This window comes from Triturus cristatus, chromosome 11 (genome assembly GCF_964204655.1).
Source record: "Triturus cristatus chromosome 11, aTriCri1.1, whole genome shotgun sequence".
NCBI lineage: Eukaryota > Metazoa > Chordata > Amphibia > Caudata > Salamandridae > Triturus > Triturus cristatus.
Window position 1 is genome coordinate 1143172422 of NC_140594.1, and position 14191 is coordinate 1143186612.

At 45.9% G+C, this 14191-nt stretch overlaps 9 non-coding genes across 9 annotated transcripts; all 9 read left to right on the forward strand.

Annotated features, from left to right (window-relative positions):
• The first annotated feature begins 195 nt into the window (after positions 1–195).
• TRNAG-UCC (transfer RNA glycine (anticodon UCC)) lies at positions 196–267 on the forward strand. Its single transcript has one exon. It is a non-coding gene; the product is annotated as a tRNA-Gly (tRNA).
• A 1521-nt stretch (positions 268–1788) lies between these two features.
• On the forward strand, positions 1789–1860 carry TRNAG-UCC (transfer RNA glycine (anticodon UCC)). Its single transcript has one exon. It is a non-coding gene; the product is annotated as a tRNA-Gly (tRNA).
• Positions 1861–3381: 1521 nt separating this feature from the next.
• Positions 3382–3453, forward strand: TRNAG-UCC (transfer RNA glycine (anticodon UCC)). The gene has a single exon. It is a non-coding gene; the product is annotated as a tRNA-Gly (tRNA).
• Positions 3454–4974: 1521 nt separating this feature from the next.
• On the forward strand, positions 4975–5046 carry TRNAG-UCC (transfer RNA glycine (anticodon UCC)). Its single transcript has one exon. It is a non-coding gene; the product is annotated as a tRNA-Gly (tRNA).
• A 1521-nt stretch (positions 5047–6567) lies between these two features.
• Positions 6568–6639, forward strand: TRNAG-UCC (transfer RNA glycine (anticodon UCC)). The gene has a single exon. It is a non-coding gene; the product is annotated as a tRNA-Gly (tRNA).
• A 1521-nt stretch (positions 6640–8160) lies between these two features.
• On the forward strand, positions 8161–8232 carry TRNAG-UCC (transfer RNA glycine (anticodon UCC)). Its single transcript has one exon. It is a non-coding gene; the product is annotated as a tRNA-Gly (tRNA).
• Positions 8233–9753: 1521 nt separating this feature from the next.
• TRNAG-UCC (transfer RNA glycine (anticodon UCC)) lies at positions 9754–9825 on the forward strand. The gene has a single exon. It is a non-coding gene; the product is annotated as a tRNA-Gly (tRNA).
• A 1521-nt stretch (positions 9826–11346) lies between these two features.
• Positions 11347–11418, forward strand: TRNAG-UCC (transfer RNA glycine (anticodon UCC)). Its single transcript has one exon. It is a non-coding gene; the product is annotated as a tRNA-Gly (tRNA).
• A 1521-nt stretch (positions 11419–12939) lies between these two features.
• TRNAG-UCC (transfer RNA glycine (anticodon UCC)) lies at positions 12940–13011 on the forward strand. Its single transcript has one exon. It is a non-coding gene; the product is annotated as a tRNA-Gly (tRNA).
• Positions 13012–14191: the final 1180 nt, after the last annotated feature.

Consider the following 14191-nt stretch of genomic DNA (forward strand, 5'->3'; position numbering starts at 1 on the left):
TACTGCTGCTTTCCATTTCTTCTCTTCTGCACAGCTTTATCCTTGGTTTCAATCCCCAGTTCTTTACCCACTGCAAGACAATTTCTACAGCTTTTCATGTTGGTATCCACACCAAATGCACGATTGGAACCGGTGCAAGATTGCCACTGCACTCGGCGTTGTAACATCTGGAACCTAGAGGACACACATCAGAGGGCGTTGGTGGTATAGTGGTGAGCATAGCTGCCTTCCAAGCAGTTGACCCGGGTTCGATTCCCGGCCAACGCAGTGCAAATATTTATATATTCTCCAAGCAGGATATATTTTAATGCAACATGTCACAAAACTGAAATATCAGAAACAGAATAATCAGCCGTTATATAAAAAAATAATCAAACACGTAGGTAGACATCTCGATCGCCTCATCTGCTACATTCATTGTCCCAATATATGCTATTTTCCATAAAGCACTCACCACTCACATGTGCTGATAATAAATATTTTGCTGGGGGCAGGCAATGAAAGGGCTGCGCCCCGACCAGAAATTATAACCCCAGCATCCCTATGTTAAAAAGCATTTCTAGGCGATATCTAGCCTCTGAAAATAATAGGCAAGATCCACCGATAAATCTGGCAAAAGTCCCCAAGATTTTGTGCATACTTGTGTTCTCACCTGAATGCAGCGCCACCTTGTAACCATCGGATGTAACTGCGGCTCAGAAAAATGTTTTATCAGAGGGCAAGTTGAGAGGACTCCAAGTGGCAGATTTCCACGGAAAGAGCCTCTCACTGCAGCAGGAAGGTTGGATACTTCAAATTGGCATAGTTTCCTGTCCAGCGTCCTCTCACGTCCCGAACGCTCCCAAACGCTCAAAAGCCTCACACCGGGCAAGCCCTCACCGGGTAGATCTCTGGCTCCCAGGTAAAGCCAAATCCTGAGTATGCTAGTGCTAGGATCACAGAGAAAGGACAGGGACAGAGAGCTGCTGTCTTGGTAAAGGCCTGAAACGGCTAATTCCTAAGAGGGTCTGCACTTTCAGTTATGACTGACTGTGAGTGGGGAAGATGAAGATTTTCTGTACCCAGCATACCTTGCGATGTGCTTAGGCAAATGAGGAGAGAGCCCCACCAATCCCTTGCCACTCCGCTGAAAGCTCCTCCTCTGCATAAAGAGAGCACTTTCACAAGGGAGCAGAGTGGCGCAGCGGAAGCGTGCTGGGCCCATAACCCAGAGGTCGATGGATCGAAACCATCCTCTGCTAATATTGCTTGATTTTTCTTCCTAGGACTAATCTGTCATTTCCACCCTGCCAGCAAGGAAAAGCGCAGGCTTGTGCTAGCTATGTGAGAAAAGACTTCTCAACTATCTGTCTCTGCTGTAAATCAAGAGAGTGATCGTCAAAGGATCAACCCTATACTTTGAAAGTAAAGATACCCAATTAGAAGCATAAATGACAGGTGGGACCTTCACACGTTTTTCGGGGCATGCTTTGAATTTAATTCTTCCCTTTTTGTTCTGCTTTTATCAATCTCCTATGCATTTCATGGAATTTACTCCCTTTCTCTTCGCTGCTTTGCTTCCGATGCTGCCCATATGCTCATTTCCACTATTTGTACTGCTGCTTTCCATTTCTTCTCTTCTGCACAGCTTTATCCTTGGTTTCAATCCCCAGTTCTTTACCCTCTGCAAGACAATTTCTACAGCTTTTCATGTTGGTATCCACACCAAATGCACGATTGGAACCGGTGCAAGATTGCCACTGCACTCGGCGTTGTAACATCTGGAACCTAGAGGACACACATCAGAGGGCGTTGGTGGTATAGTGGTGAGCATAGCTGCCTTCCAAGCAGTTGACCCGGGTTCGATTCCCGGCCAACGCAGTGCAAATATTTATATATTCTCCAAGCAGGATATATTTTAATGCAACATGTCACAAAACTGAAATATCAGAAACAGAATAATCAGCCGTTATATAAAAAAATAATCAAACACGTAGGTAGACATCTCGATCGCCTCATCTGCTACATTCATTGTCCCAATATATGCTATTTTCCATAAAGCACTCACCACTCACATGTGCTGATAATAAATATTTTGCTGGGGGCAGGCAATGAAAGGGCTGCGCCCCGACCAGAAATTATAACCCCAGCATCCCTATGTTAAAAAGCATTTCTAGGCGATATCTAGCCTCTGAAAATAATAGGCAAGATCCACCGATAAATCTGGCAAAAGTCCCCAAGATTTTGTGCATACTTGTGTTCTCACCTGAATGCAGCGCCACCTTGTAACCATCGGATGTAACTGCGGCTCAGAAAAATGTTTTATCAGAGGGCAAGTTGAGAGGACTCCAAGTGGCAGATTTCCACGGAAAGAGCCTCTCACTGCAGCAGGAAGGTTGGATACTTCAAATTGGCATAGTTTCCTGTCCAGCGTCCTCTCACGTCCCGAACGCTCCCAAACGCTCAAAAGCCTCACACCGGGCAAGCCCTCACCGGGTAGATCTCTGGCTCCCAGGTAAAGCCAAATCCTGAGTATGCTAGTGCTAGGATCACAGAGAAAGGACAGGGACAGAGAGCTGCTGTCTTGGTAAAGGCCTGAAACGGCTAATTCCTAAGAGGGTCTGCACTTTCAGTTATGACTGACTGTGAGTGGGGAAGATGAAGATTTTCTGTACCCAGCATACCTTGCGATGTGCTTAGGCAAATGAGGAGAGAGCCCCACCAATCCCTTGCCACTCCGCTGAAAGCTCCTCCTCTGCATAAAGAGAGCACTTTCACAAGGGAGCAGAGTGGCGCAGCGGAAGCGTGCTGGGCCCATAACCCAGAGGTCGATGGATCGAAACCATCCTCTGCTAATATTGCTTGATTTTTCTTCCTAGGACTAATCTGTCATTTCCACCCTGCCAGCAAGGAAAAGCGCAGGCTTGTGCTAGCTATGTGAGAAAAGACTTCTCAACTATCTGTCTCTGCTGTAAATCAAGAGAGTGATCGTCAAAGGATCAACCCTATACTTTGAAAGTAAAGATACCCAATTAGAAGCATAAATGACAGGTGGGACCTTCACACGTTTTTCGGGGCATGCTTTGAATTTAATTCTTCCCTTTTTGTTCTGCTTTTATCAATCTCCTATGCATTTCATGGAATTTACTCCCTTTCTCTTCGCTGCTTTGCTTCCGATGCTGCCCATATGCTCATTTCCACTATTTGTACTGCTGCTTTCCATTTCTTCTCTTCTGCACAGCTTTATCCTTGGTTTCAATCCCCAGTTCTTTACCCTCTGCAAGACAATTTCTACAGCTTTTCATGTTGGTATCCACACCAAATGCACGATTGGAACCGGTGCAAGATTGCCACTGCACTCGGCGTTGTAACATCTGGAACCTAGAGGACACACATCAGAGGGCGTTGGTGGTATAGTGGTGAGCATAGCTGCCTTCCAAGCAGTTGACCCGGGTTCGATTCCCGGCCAACGCAGTGCAAATATTTATATATTCTCCAAGCAGGATATATTTTAATGCAACATGTCACAAAACTGAAATATCAGAAACAGAATAATCAGCCGTTATATAAAAAAATAATCAAACACGTAGGTAGACATCTCGATCGCCTCATCTGCTACATTCATTGTCCCAATATATGCTATTTTCCATAAAGCACTCACCACTCACATGTGCTGATAATAAATATTTTGCTGGGGGCAGGCAATGAAAGGGCTGCGCCCCGACCAGAAATTATAACCCCAGCATCCCTATGTTAAAAAGCATTTCTAGGCGATATCTAGCCTCTGAAAATAATAGGCAAGATCCACCGATAAATCTGGCAAAAGTCCCCAAGATTTTGTGCATACTTGTGTTCTCACCTGAATGCAGCGCCACCTTGTAACCATCGGATGTAACTGCGGCTCAGAAAAATGTTTTATCAGAGGGCAAGTTGAGAGGACTCCAAGTGGCAGATTTCCACGGAAAGAGCCTCTCACTGCAGCAGGAAGGTTGGATACTTCAAATTGGCATAGTTTCCTGTCCAGCGTCCTCTCACGTCCCGAACGCTCCCAAACGCTCAAAAGCCTCACACCGGGCAAGCCCTCACCGGGTAGATCTCTGGCTCCCAGGTAAAGCCAAATCCTGAGTATGCTAGTGCTAGGATCACAGAGAAAGGACAGGGACAGAGAGCTGCTGTCTTGGTAAAGGCCTGAAACGGCTAATTCCTAAGAGGGTCTGCACTTTCAGTTATGACTGACTGTGAGTGGGGAAGATGAAGATTTTCTGTACCCAGCATACCTTGCGATGTTCTTAGGCAAATGAGGAGAGAGCCCCACCAATCCCTTGCCACTCCGCTGAAAGCTCCTCCTCTGCATAAAGAGAGCACTTTCACAAGGGAGCAGAGTGGCGCAGCGGAAGCGTGCTGGGCCCATAACCCAGAGGTCGATGGATCGAAACCATCCTCTGCTAATATTGCTTGATTTTTCTTCCTAGGACTAATCTGTCATTTCCACCCTGCCAGCAAGGAAAAGCGCAGGCTTGTGCTAGCTATGTGAGAAAAGACTTCTCAACTATCTGTCTCTGCTGTAAATCAAGAGAGTGATCGTCAAAGGATCAACCCTATACTTTGAAAGTAAAGATACCCAATTAGAAGCATAAATGACAGGTGGGACCTTCACACGTGTTTCGGGGCATGCTTTGAATTTAATTCTTCCCTTTTTGTTCTGCTTTTATCAATCTCCTATGCATTTCATGGAATTTACTCCCTTTCTCTTCGCTGCTTTGCTTCCGATGCTGCCCATATGCTCATTTCCACTATTTGTACTGCTGCTTTCCATTTCTTCTCTTCTGCACAGCTTTATCCTTGGTTTCAATCCCCAGTTCTTTACCCTCTGCAAGACAATTTCTACAGCTTTTCATGTTGGTATCCACACCAACTGCACGATTGGAACCGGTGCAAGATTGCCACTGCACTCGGCGTTGTAACATCTGGAACCTAGAGGACACACATCAGAGGGCGTTGGTGGTATAGTGGTGAGCATAGCTGCCTTCCAAGCAGTTGACCCGGGTTCGATTCCCGGCCAACGCAGTGCAAATATTTATATATTCTCCAAGCAGGATATATTTTAATGCAACATGTCACAAAACTGAAATATCAGAAACAGAATAATCAGCCGTTATATAAAAAAATAATCAAACACGTAGGTAGACATCTCGATCGCCTCATCTGCTACATTCATTGTCCCAATATATGCTATTTTCCATAAAGCACTCACCACTCACATGTGCTGATAATAAATATTTTGCTGGGGGCAGGCAATGAAAGGGCTGCGCCCCGACCAGAAATTATAACCCCAGCATCCCTATGTTAAAAAGCATTTCTAGGCGATATCTAGCCTCTGAAAATAATAGGCAAGATCCACCGATAAATCTGGCAAAAGTCCCCAAGATTTTGTGCATACTTGTGTTCTCACCTGAATGCAGCGCCACCTTGTAACCATCGGATGTAACTGCGGCTCAGAAAAATGTTTTATCAGAGGGCAAGTTGAGAGGACTCCAAGTGGCAGATTTCCACGGAAAGAGCCTCTCACTGCAGCAGGAAGGTTGGATACTTCAAATTGGCATAGTTTCCTGTCCAGCGTCCTCTCACGTCCCGAACGCTCCCAAACGCTCAAAAGCCTCACACCGGGCAAGCCCTCACCGGGTAGATCGCTGGCTCCCAGGTAAAGCCAAATCCTGAGTATGCTAGTGCTAGGATCACAGAGAAAGGACAGGGACAGAGAGCTGCTGTCTTGGTAAAGGCCTGAAACGGCTAATTCCTAAGAGGGTCTGCACTTTCAGTTATGACTGACTGTGAGTGGGGAAGATGAAGATTTTCTGTACCCAGCATACCTTGCGATGTGCTTAGGCAAATGAGGAGAGAGCCCCACCAATCCCTTGCCACTCCGCTGAAAGCTCCTCCTCTGCATAAAGAGAGCACTTTCACAAGGGAGCAGAGTGGCGCAGCGGAAGCGTGCTGGGCCCATAACCCAGAGGTCGATGGATCGAAACCATCCTCTGCTAATATTGCTTGATTTTTCTTCCTAGGACTAATCTGTCATTTCCACCCTGCCAGCAAGGAAAAGCGCAGGCTTGTGCTAGCTATGTGAGAAAAGACTTCTCAACTATCTGTCTCTGCTGTAAATCAAGAGAGTGATCGTCAAAGGATCAACCCTATACTTTGAAAGTAAAGATACCCAATTAGAAGCATAAATGACAGGTGGGACCTTCACACGTTTTTCGGGGCATGCTTTGAATTTAATTCTTCCCTTTTTGTTCTGCTTTTATCAATCTCCTATGCATTTCATGGAATTTACTCCCTTTCTCTTCGCTGCTTTGCTTCCGATGCTGCCCATATGCTCATTTCCACTATTTGTACTGCTGCTTTCCATTTCTTCTCTTCTGCACAGCTTTATCCTTGGTTTCAATCCCCAGTTCTTTACCCACTGCAAGACAATTTCTACAGCTTTTCATGTTGGTATCCACACCAAATGCACGATTGGAACCGGTGCAAGATTGCCACTGCACTCGGCGTTGTAACATCTGGAACCTAGAGGACACACATCAGAGGGCGTTGGTGGTATAGTGGTGAGCATAGCTGCCTTCCAAGCAGTTGACCCGGGTTCGATTCCCGGCCAACGCAGTGCAAATATTTATATATTCTCCAAGCAGGATATATTTTAATGCAACATGTCACAAAACTGAAATATCAGAAACAGAATAATCAGCCGTTATATAAAAAAATAATCAAACACGTAGGTAGACATCTCGATCGCCTCATCTGCTACATTCATTGTCCCAATATATGCTATTTTCCATAAAGCACTCACCACTCACATGTGCTGATAATAAATATTTTGCTGGGGGCAGGCAATGAAAGGGCTGAGCCCCGACCAGAAATTATAACCCCAGCATCCCTATGTTAAAAAGCATTTCTAGGCGATATCTAGCCTCTGAAAATAATAGGCAAGATCCACCGATAAATCTGGCAAAAGTCCCCAAGATTTTGTGCATACTTGTGTTCTCACCTGAATGCAGCGCCACCTTGTAACCATCGGATGTAACTGCGGCTCAGAAAAATGTTTTATCAGAGGGCAAGTTGAGAGGACTCCAAGTGGCAGATTTCCACGGAAAGAGCCTCTCACTGCAGCAGGAAGGTTGGATACTTCAAATTGGCATAGTTTCCTGTCCAGCGTCCTCTCACGTCCCGAACGCTCCCAAACGCTCAAAAGCCTCACACCGGGCAAGCCCTCACCGGGTAGATCTCTGGCTCCCAGGTAAAGCCAAATCCTGAGTATGCTAGTGCTAGGATCACAGAGAAAGGACAGGGACAGAGAGCTGCTGTCTTGGTAAAGGCCTGAAACGGCTAATTCCTAAGAGGGTCTGCACTTTCAGTTATGACTGACTGTGAGTGGGGAAGATGAAGATTTTCTGTACCCAGCATACCTTGCGATGTTCTTAGGCAAATGAGGAGAGAGCCCCACCAATCCCTTGCCACTCCGCTGAAAGCTCCTCCTCTGCATAAAGAGAGCACTTTCACAAGGGAGCAGAGTGGCGCAGCGGAAGCGTGCTGGGCCCATAACCCAGAGGTCGATGGATCGAAACCATCCTCTGCTAATATTGCTTGATTTTTCTTCCTAGGACTAATCTGTCATTTCCACCCTGCCAGCAAGGAAAAGCGCAGGCTTGTGCTAGCTATGTGAGAAAAGACTTCTCAACTATCTGTCTCTGCTGTAAATCAAGAGAGTGATCGTCAAAGGATCAACCCTATACTTTGAAAGTAAAGATACCCAATTAGAAGCATAAATGACAGGTGGGACCTTCACACGTGTTTCGGGGCATGCTTTGAATTTAATTCTTCCCTTTTTGTTCTGCTTTTATCAATCTCCTATGCATTTCATGGAATTTACTCCCTTTCTCTTCGCTGCTTTGCTTCCGATGCTGCCCATATGCTCATTTCCACTATTTGTACTGCTGCTTTCCATTTCTTCTCTTCTGCACAGCTTTATCCTTGGTTTCAATCCCCAGTTCTTTACCCTCTGCAAGACAATTTCTACAGCTTTTCATGTTGGTATCCACACCAACTGCACGATTGGAACCGGTGCAAGATTGCCACTGCACTCGGCGTTGTAACATCTGGAACCTAGAGGACACACATCAGAGGGCGTTGGTGGTATAGTGGTGAGCATAGCTGCCTTCCAAGCAGTTGACCCGGGTTCGATTCCCGGCCAACGCAGTGCAAATATTTATATATTCTCCAAGCAGGATATATTTTAATGCAACATGTCACAAAACTGAAATATCAGAAACAGAATAATCAGCCGTTATATAAAAAAATAATCAAACACGTAGGTAGACATCTCGATCGCCTCATCTGCTACATTCATTGTCCCAATATATGCTATTTTCCATAAAGCACTCACCACTCACATGTGCTGATAATAAATATTTTGCTGGGGGCAGGCAATGAAAGGGCTGCGCCCCGACCAGAAATTATAACCCCAGCATCCCTATGTTAAAAAGCATTTCTAGGCGATATCTAGCCTCTGAAAATAATAGGCAAGATCCACCGATAAATCTGGCAAAAGTCCCCAAGATTTTGTGCATACTTGTGTTCTCACCTGAATGCAGCGCCACCTTGTAACCATCGGATGTAACTGCGGCTCAGAAAAATGTTTTATCAGAGGGCAAGTTGAGAGGACTCCAAGTGGCAGATTTCCACGGAAAGAGCCTCTCACTGCAGCAGGAAGGTTGGATACTTCAAATTGGCATAGTTTCCTGTCCAGCGTCCTCTCACGTCCCGAACGCTCCCAAACGCTCAAAAGCCTCACACCGGGCAAGCCCTCACCGGGTAGATCGCTGGCTCCCAGGTAAAGCCAAATCCTGAGTATGCTAGTGCTAGGATCACAGAGAAAGGACAGGGACAGAGAGCTGCTGTCTTGGTAAAGGCCTGAAACGGCTAATTCCTAAGAGGGTCTGCACTTTCAGTTATGACTGACTGTGAGTGGGGAAGATGAAGATTTTCTGTACCCAGCATACCTTGCGATGTGCTTAGGCAAATGAGGAGAGAGCCCCACCAATCCCTTGCCACTCCGCTGAAAGCTCCTCCTCTGCATAAAGAGAGCACTTTCACAAGGGAGCAGAGTGGCGCAGCGGAAGCGTGCTGGGCCCATAACCCAGAGGTCGATGGATCGAAACCATCCTCTGCTAATATTGCTTGATTTTTCTTCCTAGGACTAATCTGTCATTTCCACCCTGCCAGCAAGGAAAAGCGCAGGCTTGTGCTAGCTATGTGAGAAAAGACTTCTCAACTATCTGTCTCTGCTGTAAATCAAGAGAGTGATCGTCAAAGGATCAACCCTATACTTTGAAAGTAAAGATACCCAATTAGAAGCATAAATGACAGGTGGGACCTTCACACGTTTTTCGGGGCATGCTTTGAATTTAATTCTTCCCTTTTTGTTCTGCTTTTATCAATCTCCTATGCATTTCATGGAATTTACTCCCTTTCTCTTCGCTGCTTTGCTTCCGATGCTGCCCATATGCTCATTTCCACTATTTGTACTGCTGCTTTCCATTTCTTCTCTTCTGCACAGCTTTATCCTTGGTTTCAATCCCCAGTTCTTTACCCACTGCAAGACAATTTCTACAGCTTTTCATGTTGGTATCCACACCAAATGCACGATTGGAACCGGTGCAAGATTGCCACTGCACTCGGCGTTGTAACATCTGGAACCTAGAGGACACACATCAGAGGGCGTTGGTGGTATAGTGGTGAGCATAGCTGCCTTCCAAGCAGTTGACCCGGGTTCGATTCCCGGCCAACGCAGTGCAAATATTTATATATTCTCCAAGCAGGATATATTTTAATGCAACATGTCACAAAACTGAAATATCAGAAACAGAATAATCAGCCGTTATATAAAAAAATAATCAAACACGTAGGTAGACATCTCGATCGCCTCATCTGCTACATTCATTGTCCCAATATATGCTATTTTCCATAAAGCACTCACCACTCACATGTGCTGATAATAAATATTTTGCTGGGGGCAGGCAATGAAAGGGCTGCGCCCCGACCAGAAATTATAACCCCAGCATCCCTATGTTAAAAAGCATTTCTAGGCGATATCTAGCCTCTGAAAATAATAGGCAAGATCCACCGATAAATCTGGCAAAAGTCCCCAAGATTTTGTGCATACTTGTGTTCTCACCTGAATGCAGCGCCACCTTGTAACCATCGGATGTAACTGCGGCTCAGAAAAATGTTTTATCAGAGGGCAAGTTGAGAGGACTCCAAGTGGCAGATTTCCACGGAAAGAGCCTCTCACTGCAGCAGGAAGGTTGGATACTTCAAATTGGCATAGTTTCCTGTCCAGCGTCCTCTCACGTCCCGAACGCTCCCAAACGCTCAAAAGCCTCACACCGGGCAAGCCCTCACCGGGTAGATCTCTGGCTCCCAGGTAAAGCCAAATCCTGAGTATGCTAGTGCTAGGATCACAGAGAAAGGACAGGGACAGAGAGCTGCTGTCTTGGTAAAGGCCTGAAACGGCTAATTCCTAAGAGGGTCTGCACTTTCAGTTATGACTGACTGTGAGTGGGGAAGATGAAGATTTTCTGTACCCAGCATACCTTGCGATGTGCTTAGGCAAATGAGGAGAGAGCCCCACCAATCCCTTGCCACTCCGCTGAAAGCTCCTCCTCTGCATAAAGAGAGCACTTTCACAAGGGAGCAGAGTGGCGCAGCGGAAGCGTGCTGGGCCCATAACCCAGAGGTCGATGGATCGAAACCATCCTCTGCTAATATTGCTTGATTTTTCTTCCTAGGACTAATCTGTCATTTCCACCCTGCCAGCAAGGAAAAGCGCAGGCTTGTGCTAGCTATGTGAGAAAAGACTTCTCAACTATCTGTCTCTGCTGTAAATCAAGAGAGTGATCGTCAAAGGATCAACCCTATACTTTGAAAGTAAAGATACCCAATTAGAAGCATAAATGACAGGTGGGACCTTCACACGTTTTTCGGGGCATGCTTTGAATTTAATTCTTCCCTTTTTGTTCTGCTTTTATCAATCTCCTATGCATTTCATGGAATTTACTCCCTTTCTCTTCGCTGCTTTGCTTCCGATGCTGCCCATATGCTCATTTCCACTATTTGTACTGCTGCTTTCCATTTCTTCTCTTCTGCACAGCTTTATCCTTGGTTTCAATCCCCAGTTCTTTACCCTCTGCAAGACAATTTCTACAGCTTTTCATGTTGGTATCCACACCAAATGCACGATTGGAACCGGTGCAAGATTGCCACTGCACTCGGCGTTGTAACATCTGGAACCTAGAGGACACACATCAGAGGGCGTTGGTGGTATAGTGGTGAGCATAGCTGCCTTCCAAGCAGTTGACCCGGGTTCGATTCCCGGCCAACGCAGTGCAAATATTTATATATTCTCCAAGCAGGATATATTTTAATGCAACATGTCACAAAACTGAAATATCAGAAACAGAATAATCAGCCGTTATATAAAAAAATAATCAAACACGTAGGTAGACATCTCGATCGCCTCATCTGCTACATTCATTGTCCCAATATATGCTATTTTCCATAAAGCACTCACCACTCACATGTGCTGATAATAAATATTTTGCTGGGGGCAGGCAATGAAAGGGCTGCGCCCCGACCAGAAATTATAACCCCAGCATCCCTATGTTAAAAAGCATTTCTAGGCGATATCTAGCCTCTGAAAATAATAGGCAAGATCCACCGATAAATCTGGCAAAAGTCCCCAAGATTTTGTGCATACTTGTGTTCTCACCTGAATGCAGCGCCACCTTGTAACCATCGGATGTAACTGCGGCTCAGAAAAATGTTTTATCAGAGGGCAAGTTGAGAGGACTCCAAGTGGCAGATTTCCACGGAAAGAGCCTCTCACTGCAGCAGGAAGGTTGGATACTTCAAATTGGCATAGTTTCCTGTCCAGCGTCCTCTCACGTCCCGAACGCTCCCAAACGCTCAAAAGCCTCACACCGGGCAAGCCCTCACCGGGTAGATCTCTGGCTCCCAGGTAAAGCCAAATCCTGAGTATGCTAGTGCTAGGATCACAGAGAAAGGACAGGGACAGAGAGCTGCTGTCTTGGTAAAGGCCTGAAACGGCTAATTCCTAAGAGGGTCTGCACTTTCAGTTATGACTGACTGTGAGTGGGGAAGATGAAGATTTTCTGTACCCAGCATACCTTGCGATGTGCTTAGGCAAATGAGGAGAGAGCCCCACCAATCCCTTGCCACTCCGCTGAAAGCTCCTCCTCTGCATAAAGAGAGCACTTTCACAAGGGAGCAGAGTGGCGCAGCGGAAGCGTGCTGGGCCCATAACCCAGAGGTCGATGGATCGAAACCATCCTCTGCTAATATTGCTTGATTTTTCTTCCTAGGACTAATCTGTCATTTCCACCCTGCCAGCAAGGAAAAGCGCAGGCTTGTGCTAGCTATGTGAGAAAAGACTTCTCAACTATCTGTCTCTGCTGTAAATCAAGAGAGTGATCGTCAAAGGATCAACCCTATACTTTGAAAGTAAAGATACCCAATTAGAAGCATAAATGACAGGTGGGACCTTCACACGTTTTTCGGGGCATGCTTTGAATTTAATTCTTCCCTTTTTGTTCTGCTTTTATCAATCTCCTATGCATTTCATGGAATTTACTCCCTTTCTCTTCGCTGCTTTGCTTCCGATGCTGCCCATATGCTCATTTCCACTATTTGTACTGCTGCTTTCCATTTCTTCTCTTCTGCACAGCTTTATCCTTGGTTTCAATCCCCAGTTCTTTACCCACTGCAAGACAATTTCTACAGCTTTTCATGTTGGTATCCACACCAAATGCACAATTGGAACCGGTGCAAGATTGCCACTGCACTCGGCGTTGTAACATCTGGAACCTAGAGGACACACATCAGAGGGCGTTGGTGGTATAGTGGTGAGCATAGCTGCCTTCCAAGCAGTTGACCCGGGTTCGATTCCCGGCCAACGCAGTGCAAATATTTATATATTCTCCAAGCAGGATATATTTTAATGCAACATGTCACAAAACTGAAATATCAGAAACAGAATAATCAGCCGTTATATAAAAAAATAATCAAACACGTAGGTAGACATCTCGATCGCCTCATCTGCTACATTCATTGTCCCAATATATGCTATTTTCCATAAAGCACTCACCACTCACATGTGCTGATAATAAATATTTTGCTGGGGGCAGGCAATGAAAGGGCTGCGCCCCGACCAGAAATTATAACCCCAGCATCCCTATGTTAAAAAGCATTTCTAGGCGATATCTAGCCTCTGAAAATAATAGGCAAGATCCACCGATAAATCTGGCAAAAGTCCCCAAGATTTTGTGCATACTTGTGTTCTCACCTGAATGCAGCGCCACCTTGTAACCATCGGATGTAACTGCGGCTCAGAAAAATGTTTTATCAGAGGGCAAGTTGAGAGGACTCCAAGTGGCAGATTTCCACGGAAAGAGCCTCTCACTGCAGCAGGAAGGTTGGATACTTCAAATTGGCATAGTTTCCTGTCCAGCGTCCTCTCACGTCCCGAACGCTCCCAAACGCTCAAAAGCCTCACACCGGGCAAGCCCTCACCGGGTAGATCTCTGGCTCCCAGGTAAAGCCAAATCCTGAGTATGCTAGTGCTAGGATCACAGAGAAAGGACAGGGACAGAGAGCTGCTGTCTTGGTAAAGGCCTGAAACGGCTAATTCCTAAGAGGGTCTGCACTTTCAGTTATGACTGACTGTGAGTGGGGAAGATGAAGATTTTCTGTACCCAGCATACCTTGCGATGTGCTTAGGCAAATGAGGAGAGAGCCCCACCAATCCCTTGCCACTCCGCTGAAAGCTCCTCCTCTGCATAAAGAGAGCACTTTCACAAGGGAGCAGAGTGGCGCAGCGGAAGCGTGCTGGGCCCATAACCCAGAGGTCGATGGATCGAAACCATCCTCTGCTAATATTGCTTGATTTTTCTTCCTAGGACTAATCTGTCATTTCCACCCTGCCAGCAAGGAAAAGCGCAGGCTTGTGCTAGCTATGTGAGAAAAGACTTCTCAACTATCTGTCTCTGCTGTAAATCAAGAGAGTGATCGTCAAAGGATCAACCCTATACTTTGAAAGTAAAGATACCCAATTAGAAGCATAAATGACAGGTGGGACCTT